The sequence below is a fragment of the Kogia breviceps genome, chromosome 4 (assembly GCF_026419965.1).
Source record: "Kogia breviceps isolate mKogBre1 chromosome 4, mKogBre1 haplotype 1, whole genome shotgun sequence".
Classification (NCBI taxonomy): domain Eukaryota; kingdom Metazoa; phylum Chordata; class Mammalia; order Artiodactyla; family Physeteridae; genus Kogia; species Kogia breviceps.
The window spans coordinates 70,421,381-70,430,653 of record NC_081313.1 but is presented as its reverse complement, the minus strand read 5'-3'; positions in this window follow the sequence as shown (position 1 = coordinate 70,430,653).

The following is a 9,273-nucleotide window of genomic DNA, read 5'->3' as shown; positions in this document are numbered from 1 at the left end:
GAAGCATAGCCCTACAGACACCTTGATTTCAGACTTTTGCCTCCAGAACTGTAAGAAAATTAAGTTTTGTTGTTTTAAGCCACCAAATTTGTGGTAATTGGTTATAGCAGCTCTAGGAAACTAATCTGGGGGTGGTGACATAGTCTGATTTTTACTTTTTCGTGGATGGTTCAGCTGTAGTATGTGGAGACCTGGTCCAAATCAAGTCAGAGAATATTGGGGTGAACCAAGGAGTAGGTTTTTGCTTTATTTGAGGCAAGAGCTCATGGTAACTTTATTGACCCAGGGGGATGACAGTGGAAGTAGTAGTGAAGTAGTTAGTGAAGAACTATTTAGGAGGTAAAGTTGAGAGGACTTGGTGATGGACTGTTTACCAAGGTGAAAGAGAGAGGCAGGTGTCCGTTATAAGATTCATCTTTTGTTTTTGGCAGAAAAGTTGGTATTTTATTCATCCAAGGACTATTTATTGACTATCTACTATGTGTCAGGCACTGTCCTAAATTCTGGTGACAGTGTGAATAAGACAGACAGAATTGCACCCTTTCAAAGATTATAGTAAGCAAGGAAATGAGGATGAATTGTAATTTGTGAATGTGCACATACATGTAATTCAAGAATATGTAAATAGAAAAAGTTAGTAATAAGAAGATTGGCTTATTTTACCTTGGACCCAGAGTAGTCCTTATACTGTACTTAATGCCAGACACAGTTGAGCAGGAAGATGTCATGGGACAAAGGAAGTACACTTTGAGTATAATGGCTTTTTAAAAAGGTAGTCCCCAACACAATCTTCTTATGTTGAAGTGAAACAGGAACACTTATAGTTAGGTATCAGGGTAATCTGTTATATCTAAACAAAATACAAAATTATTTTTCCTCTGTTTAAATGAGAGGATTGGACAAAATGATTCTCCAAGGTCCCTTTTAGCTCAAAAAATTTTATTTACTCCATTTTATAAAGTACAGTGTCAAGATCTATATTTAGAAAGGATTTATTAAGTGTAATTGAAATATAAGTAATAATTTATAAATAAATAATTTATAAATATGTTTATATTTATAAGTATGTGAATAATTTAAAGAAGGTGTGAATTGTCATGTTTTTCATAGATGGCTCCTAGATCATAATCAATTTTTTGCCCCTAGCATGTTGTCATTCCATGAATTCAGGATGTATCTTTGCTCTTCAGTGTAGATTTTGTGTATTATTTATACCCAATGTTTATGTTAGCATTTTGAAGAAAAAGAGGAGTTGTGAACACTTTGCATTTGAGTTTTGGGGGATTCTCAGTCTAGTTTCAGATATTACATCATATGACTTTCAGTCTTATTCCATCAATTGCTGGTCAGTAGCTTCCAGTTGGCTCTCTAGCTTGAGCTAAATTTAAAAATTGTTTGGTATAGTTTTACTTGTCTAGTTTTGCTTTTGTTGCCTGTGCTTTTGATGTTATATCCATGAAATTACTTCCAAGTTCAATGTCCTGAAGCTCTCCCTATGTTTTTTTTTTTGGAGTTTTAGTTTCATGTCCTTAAGTCTTTAATCCATTTTGTGTGTAGTGTAAGAAAAACATCCAATTTTATTCTTTTGCACATGGATATCCAGTCTTCCCAATACCATTTGTTGAAGACACTATACTTTCCCCATTGTGTGTTATTGACACCCTTATTGAAGGTCAGTTGACTATATATGCGTGGATTTATTTCTGAGCTTTTAATGTCTATTCTATTGGTCTCTGTCATTATGCCAGTACCATACTGTTTTGATTACTATAGCTTTGTAATATATTTCAAAATTAGAGAGTGTGATGCCTCCCACTTTGTTCTTTCTCAGAGTTGACTTGGCTATTTGTGGTCTTTTGTGGTTCCAATGAAAGCAAAAATAGACAAGTGGGATTACATCAAACTAAAAAGCTTCTGCACAGCAAAGAAACAAACAGTGTGAAATGGGAACCAATGAAATGGGAGAAAATATTTATAAACCACATATCTGAAAATGGGTTAATCTCCAAAATATATAAGGAGCTCCTACAACTCAATAGCAAAACACTAACAACTTGATTAAAATTGGACTATAGACTTAATAGACATTTCTTCAAAGAAGACATACAAATAGCCAACTGGTATATGAAAAAAAAAATGCCCAAAGTCACTAATCATCTGGGAAATGTAAGTCAAAGTTGTAATGAGATATCACTTCACACCTGTCAGGATGACTGTTATCAACAACAACAACAACAACAACAAAGACAACCAAGGTCAAGGATGTGGAGAAATTGGAACCTTTGCACACTGTTGGTGAGGATACAAAAAGAGTGCAGACACTATGAAAAATGTTATGGAGGTTCCTGAAAAAATTAAAAATAGAACTACCTTATGATATAGTAATCCCACTTCAGGGTATTTATCCAAAAGAATTGAAATCAGGATCTTGAAAAGCTATTAGCACTGCTGTGTTCATTGCAGCACTATTCATAATAGCCAAGGTGTGGAAGCAACCCAAATGTCCATTGACAGATGAACTGATTAAAAAATGTGGTATATACATACAATGGAACATTATTTAGCTCCCCCAAAAAGGAAACCCTGCCGTTTGCAACAACATGGATGAACCTTAAGGATGTTATGCTAAATGAAATAAGCCAGTTCACAGAACAATACTGCACAATTCCAGTTATAGTAGGTATCTAAGTGTCAAATTTATATAATCAAAGAGTGGAATGGTGGTTGTCAGGGACTGGGCAGGGGGAGAGAAATGGGGATTTCTCATTTACCAATTTAACATTTACCAATGAACAGGAATAAAACTTCAGTTACGCAAGATGAATAAATTCCAGAGATCTGCTGTACACCATTGTACCTATAGTCAACAATACTGCATTACACATTTACAAATTTGCTGAGAGGGTAGATCTCATGTTAAGTGTTATTACCACAATAAAATGAAAAATTAAAAAAATTATGCTGATTTGGCTTCATTCTGTGGGATTTTTCTAAACAGGGCCAGGACCTGAGTGTTAAGTATCCACTTTGTGAGGTTTACCAGTTTCAGCCTCTGAGGGAGTCAGCAGGAGGTATAAGGGGCAGCCTCCAAGGATGGAGGCTGAGGTCCCTGAAGGTGAATCCCTCACCAGCACTCACACTATGTCTTAATTCTGTTTTGTTTTCTTAAACCTGTAAAATACCTATTTTATAAGTTCATTTTGAGGATTAACACATCTGTTTATAAAGGATTTAGCACAGTTCTTGGGTTGTCGCAGGAGCTGAAAAAATTGTGTTGATTTTGGTTATTGCAAAAGTATTAGGAAGTGTCATCTTAAATCTCCATGAAACCGTTGTCGCTGGTTAGCCACTTTAATTAAATGCTCTGGATTCAAGTTTGAATAGCTCAGCTCGTTTGAGGAGAGTGGCTGAAGCTCTTCCAGAGGAGGATGTGAGGCAGGAACACAAGAGAATGAAGAAGGATAAAGATCTTCAGGATTTTCAAATAGCTTACTTCTGCTCCATTCAAATAGGCTTACGGATGTTTAAAAATCATATTGTGTTTAAAATAGCATATTTCTAAAACATCCATATGTCGTACGCATCTGTTCATTTTACAATGCTTATTTTAAATCTAGTTTCATGTAATTTTGTATATAAAGAAAAGAAAAAAATATTCTCCCAATTTATTGACTTCCTAGATGTACCATGGGTGCTTCTGAAAGCTGCATTTGATGCTTTCCTTTCATCAGTGTGTTACTTAATATAGTATTATTTACTTAGCAAATGACTAAATACTACCTTAGTGCAATTGAAGAAATACCTTACCGTATCTCCTCAAAATGACCATATATATATTTCAGGAAAGATCCATTTATTTTAAACTATGTTTGAAACTCACCTAGGTTCCTATTTTCTCACATTTTATCTGAGAAATGCACAATGTTTATTTGTAAAATGGAAATGAATTTTAATATTGCACTTCTTACTGCTGTGGGGTTTAGAGTTGGCTTCATATCATTAAATGCATGGATGAATTAGTGTATTTATTTGCATATATGATATATCTGTATTTCAAAGCAAACATTTCAAAGGAGCACCAAAATATGTATGTAAAGTTTGTATTTGCCTCCTAGTAATGTTCATAGAGAGGATATGCATTACACAGATCTGGGTTTATAAGAAAAAATTGGACTGTTTGGAACTCCATTACCCAATTTTCATGGGCATACATGTAGGCAGACTTATATATGCAAAGTTTGCAAGTGTTTATGACGTAACTTTAAAATCTGACAATAAATAGGTAAGATCAAATTCTGCCCACAGGTGACTTAATATTGGTCAAAACAGTGCCTTTGCTCTTCTGTACTTATAACAGAGCCAAGACAAAACAGTGCCTTTGCTCTTCTGTACTTATAACAGAGCCAAGACACACGGGGCCAAGAATAGTTTGTGAGACAGTCACTCACACACATTTCATTTTATAATGTGGACGCTTTACAGTAAATAACCTGAGACCAAGGACATATTAGAAATAGTGCCAGGGGGCCTGTATGTCATTTTAGTCATCTATAAATGTGAACTTCTTTAATTAAGCACAACATGGTCTCATTTTTTTTCATATGCTTTCCTCAAGATTTTAGTTTTTAGTTTTTATTTTATGATAAATAGCTTTTAATCATTATTTAAACATATGAGGGCCTGGTTTCACTCTGATACATGTGTGTCCGATTCCAATGGAAGTTAATGGAGGTTAGGAATATCTACAGAGGAAAGAATACGCCCACAGCTTCTAAAACAAATTTAGAACAATTTTAAATGCCCTGGAGTAATAAAGAGCTAGTTTAAGGGGTCAATAAGAGGGTAAATATATGTTTTAAAGATTATTTTTATGAAAACTGGTGGCTTTGAGGCTCAAGGGAAGAATAGATGGGTGTGAACAGAAAAAAAGGATAAACTAACAATTTTGCCTAGGGTAAAAGAGTAATTTACAGTTTACCTTGGCAGAAAGCATGTGCATGGAAACATTTTTATGAGAGCTATTTATATCTCCAAGAGCAGTGTAACTGTTGTTTATCCCTCAGAATGTCCTTGTGAGGTGTGCGTTTTCTACCAGTCAGCCTTATGTGACAGTGACACAGAGATGCATTTATCATTCAGCTTCTAGGATCTAATATTTTAAGTTATCAACTAAGCTACTGTCAGTACACCCCCGTGCAAATGAGAAAATGGGAGAGTTAATAGGGCTTAGAACTTTGCTCAAACTCTTGCGTGGCAGCATCGGGATTGAATTTTGTAAGTAAACACTCTGTTGTGTTACCTAAGAGACATGGAACACATTTGTTGCCATGTACCATGCCCGCCTCTCCATCCTTCCACCTCACTCCCTTCTCTTCCATAGTCAGCCAGGTTATTAGCCATCAAGGAGCCAGGAAAATACATGCTTAGATCCTCAGTCTTGAATGCTATTTAAATGTTGGCAATCCTACCCTCTCCTTAAAAACCATCAGAAAATATTAATTAGGTCAATGGAACCAAATGCAAACCTTCACCCCCACTCTCCCAAAGGCAGCATAACAAGAATAACCTAATGCCAACACCAGTTATAGTATAATATAGACCACCTATTTTGCTTTGCAATTATAAAGCCATTTTTAAAACCATTATAAAACCAATAGAAAACCCACTGAACTAAAGTCAGAAGATCTGGGTTCTAATCCAGTGCTTCTCAACTCTGGCTGCCCATTGGAAACACCTGGTGAGCTTTCAAAACCCACAGATGCTAGAGACACCCTTTGCCTCCCCACTCCCAAGAGTCTAATTCAGTTGGTTTGCAGTGAGGTTCAGGCATAGTATTTTACAAACTCCTCAGGTGAGTTCACTGTTCTACTTTCCATTTTATAACATTTGCTTTTTGTGAATTCCTTTCAGGGACTCAAGTACCATTAAGCTTTTATTTTCACATCTCTAAAATTGGGGCAACACATACCTAACCTGTTTGTCTCATACAGTCCTGAAGATCAAATGGGGAGATGTTTTTAAAACTTGTGAAAACTAGGACATGCTGTAGAAACATGAGACATGATGACAATCAGGTTAGCTTTCTTGTAATTTAAAAATTAAATTTGAAGAAACCTTGGGAAAACCTTTTCCTCCCATTTCCAGTTTCTTTGATTTTTATATTGGTTCCTTGATAAAACTTCAGTCTGTTTTTACTTGGGTATGTACTGTGTACTTATGTATAATGTTTGCTAATTGATTTATGTCAACTCAGTGGTGAGACTTGATAGTGAGAAGTGTTGATTTGTGTGTGTGTGTGTGTGTGTGTGTGTGTGTGTATGTATGTACAAGTTTGTTCACATAGATATCTGGAAAAAACTCTCTTGATAGATTTTAAGAGTAGATAGTGATAAACACATAAAAAGGCAGTTGGCCAAATCATGTCATGGTTTATTCATTCATCTAGAAAAAGACTCTTTTGAGGGATAAATACGTGCCAGTTCATCGCCAAGACATAGAAATAGATGACATTGTCAGTGCCCTCAAGGAATTCACAGGCAATTGACAACGACAGCCAAGTAAACCAACACTTATAAACAAAGTCATGAATGCTGCAATTGAAGATTTTTCAGCACCCTGAAGAAGTCTGTAAAGAGAAGTGAAGGGCATGAGAATGTGGTCAGGAACACAGAAGATATAAAGTGTGAACTGAGTCTTGAGGGACACACAGAAGTTCAGTTAGGTGGAGGCAGGGGATGGGTCTTCTGGGCAGAGGAAAAAGTGCTGGAAGAGAAGTGAGGGAATGTGGCCCATTCAGGAAAGTGTGTGTAGTTCACATAACTGCACGTGAGAGGGCTCTGGGAAAGTTGGTATTGGATGAGGCAAGAGAGAAGTAGCCAGAGACCAAACATAAGTGGATTTAGAATTTATTCTGAAGGCAATGGGGATACATTTTATTTTACATAGGGGAGTACGGATTGGATTGCTTTTTTGCAGTACGCAGGCCTCTCACTGTTATGGCCTCTCCTGTTGCGGAGCACAGGCTCCGGACGCTCAGGCTCAGCGGCCAAGGCTCACGGGCCCAGCCGCTCTGCGGCATGTGGGATCTTCCCAGACCGGGGCACAAACCCATGTCCCTCGCATCAGCAGGCAGACTCTCAACCACTGCGCCACCAGGGAAGCCCTGGATTGCTTTTTTTAAAACTCACTCCAGTAACCATGGAGAAGGGAAGGAGATGGACTAGAAGGTAAGAGACCAAAACAGTTCACCATTGATATAGTCCAGGCAAAAAGTGATAAAAGACCAAACTGTTCCTACAGTGGCAATAAGAAGTTCAGTAGATTGAGCAATTTAGCAGAGTAGAATCAATGCCATGCAGTGACAGATTAATAATAATCATATTAAACATTTAAAAAATAAAACCAACACATGAATAATGGGATGTTAAAATGGGACTGTATTCGGCTGAATAATGGTCCTCCAAAGACACTCACGACCCAATGTCTGGAGCCTGTGAATATGTTACTGTATATGGTAAAAGGGACTTTGCAGATATGATTAAGTTAATAATTTTGAAATTATCCTGGATTACCTGGGTGGGCCTGATGTAATCACAAGGGTTTTTTAGGAGAGTGGCAGGGGGACCAGAGTCAATAGTAGGAGATGTGAGACAATGAAAGCAAGAGTTTGGAGCAATGCAGGGAAGGGATCACAAGCTAAGGAGTATGGGTGGCCCTTAGAAGCTGAAAAGGTAAGATGACGCCTCCTCTAAAGCCTCCAGAAGGAAACACCACTGTCAACTCCTTGATTTTAGACTTCTGCCCTCGCCAACTGCAAGAGAATACATTTTTTAAACTTCTAAGTTTGTGATAATTTGTTACAGCAGAAAGGGTGCCAGGGTTTTCTGTCTCCATGTTGATCAGCCTTTGGGTCCAGGGCATGATCTTGGGTGAGGAGGCTCCATTCAGCCAATGCAATTCCCTCAGAGCTTTCTGCCAGCAGCTGGAGGGGGATCTATGTGGTTCATGTCAGCATCTACCACATCTGTTTTGTTTTGTTTTTTAGGTTAGATTATTAAGTTCTACTTGTTCAGCTTTTTCTTTCTCTTTTACGCTGTTGTTTTTCCCTTAAATATTTGGCGAGTTTAGGTTTTCAGTTATATGTATGAATGAAAGTCTAGGCAGTTAATATGCTAATTCTCTATCCCTGTCTACAGTAAGGTTCTTCTCTGAATGAGGGCACTAACACAGATCTCTATGGATGTGATTGGGGCAAGTAGAGCGGCAGGACTCATTTTAAGATGCTCAGGCAGGAAACCATCTGGCAATCCCAAATGCCAGCATGAGGACAACTTTATCCTGGGGTGTTATTTCTGCTAGGTGTCCCAGACAACTTAACTTTTTCTTTAGAAATTAATTATCTGATTTTAAGCCTGGGGAATAAACGCTAATCCTGTATGCCATAGAGATCTGTGTGTGAGTGGTGGGAGAGGGGTTCCTGAACAAAGAGTAGACCATAGTCCAATATTGCCCAAACTTGTTTTACATAAAAAATCACCTGGAAACCTTGTCAGTCATAATGCCAGATGCACTGAACTAGAATTCCCAGAGAAGGGTACTGAGATTCTCTATGTTTAACAAGAGAACTTGTTAAACTCCGAGTAATGTGATGATCAGCCAAGGTTGGTAACACATTCTATAGACAGTCCCTCAGTTGATCACTTTCTCCGTTCACCTACCCATTCCACTCTCTTGTATCTGCTCCGTTGAAGTCTCTGTGGCTCCACAGCTAGGAACAGTGCTTCAGTTTCTGTTAGAGCTTTCTCATATGTTTGTTTGAGATGGAGGATCCCACTTTTGTTTACCTCTTAATGTGATAGATTCCACCTGATTTCCATATTACAGAACTTCATCAAACTCTCTGGTCTTCCTGTTCTAAATTTATACCCTTTTTAGCTTCTTTCCTGTTTCTTCAGTGGGTTTTAAGAAAAGAGGGAAGGTAAACATGTGCACTCAAAATAACCTCTTAAATCGAACCTCAATAATCACACTTTGGAAAAATCTCCTGAGCTAGGCTATTGCTGATGTGCAATGTGACAGATTGGACGTGGGGTTAAGGGAGATAGAGCAGTCTTGGATAATCCTCAACTGGCTGTTTTTAGCAGTTGGGCAAATTTCTATGCGTTTCATGGAAAAGAAGAATTGAGGGCGGTATAGGAACCATTTTCCTGGGGAAAGAGAATGAATTTAGTTTTTTTACATGTTCAGCTTGATATGAAAGCCTAGGGAGGAGGT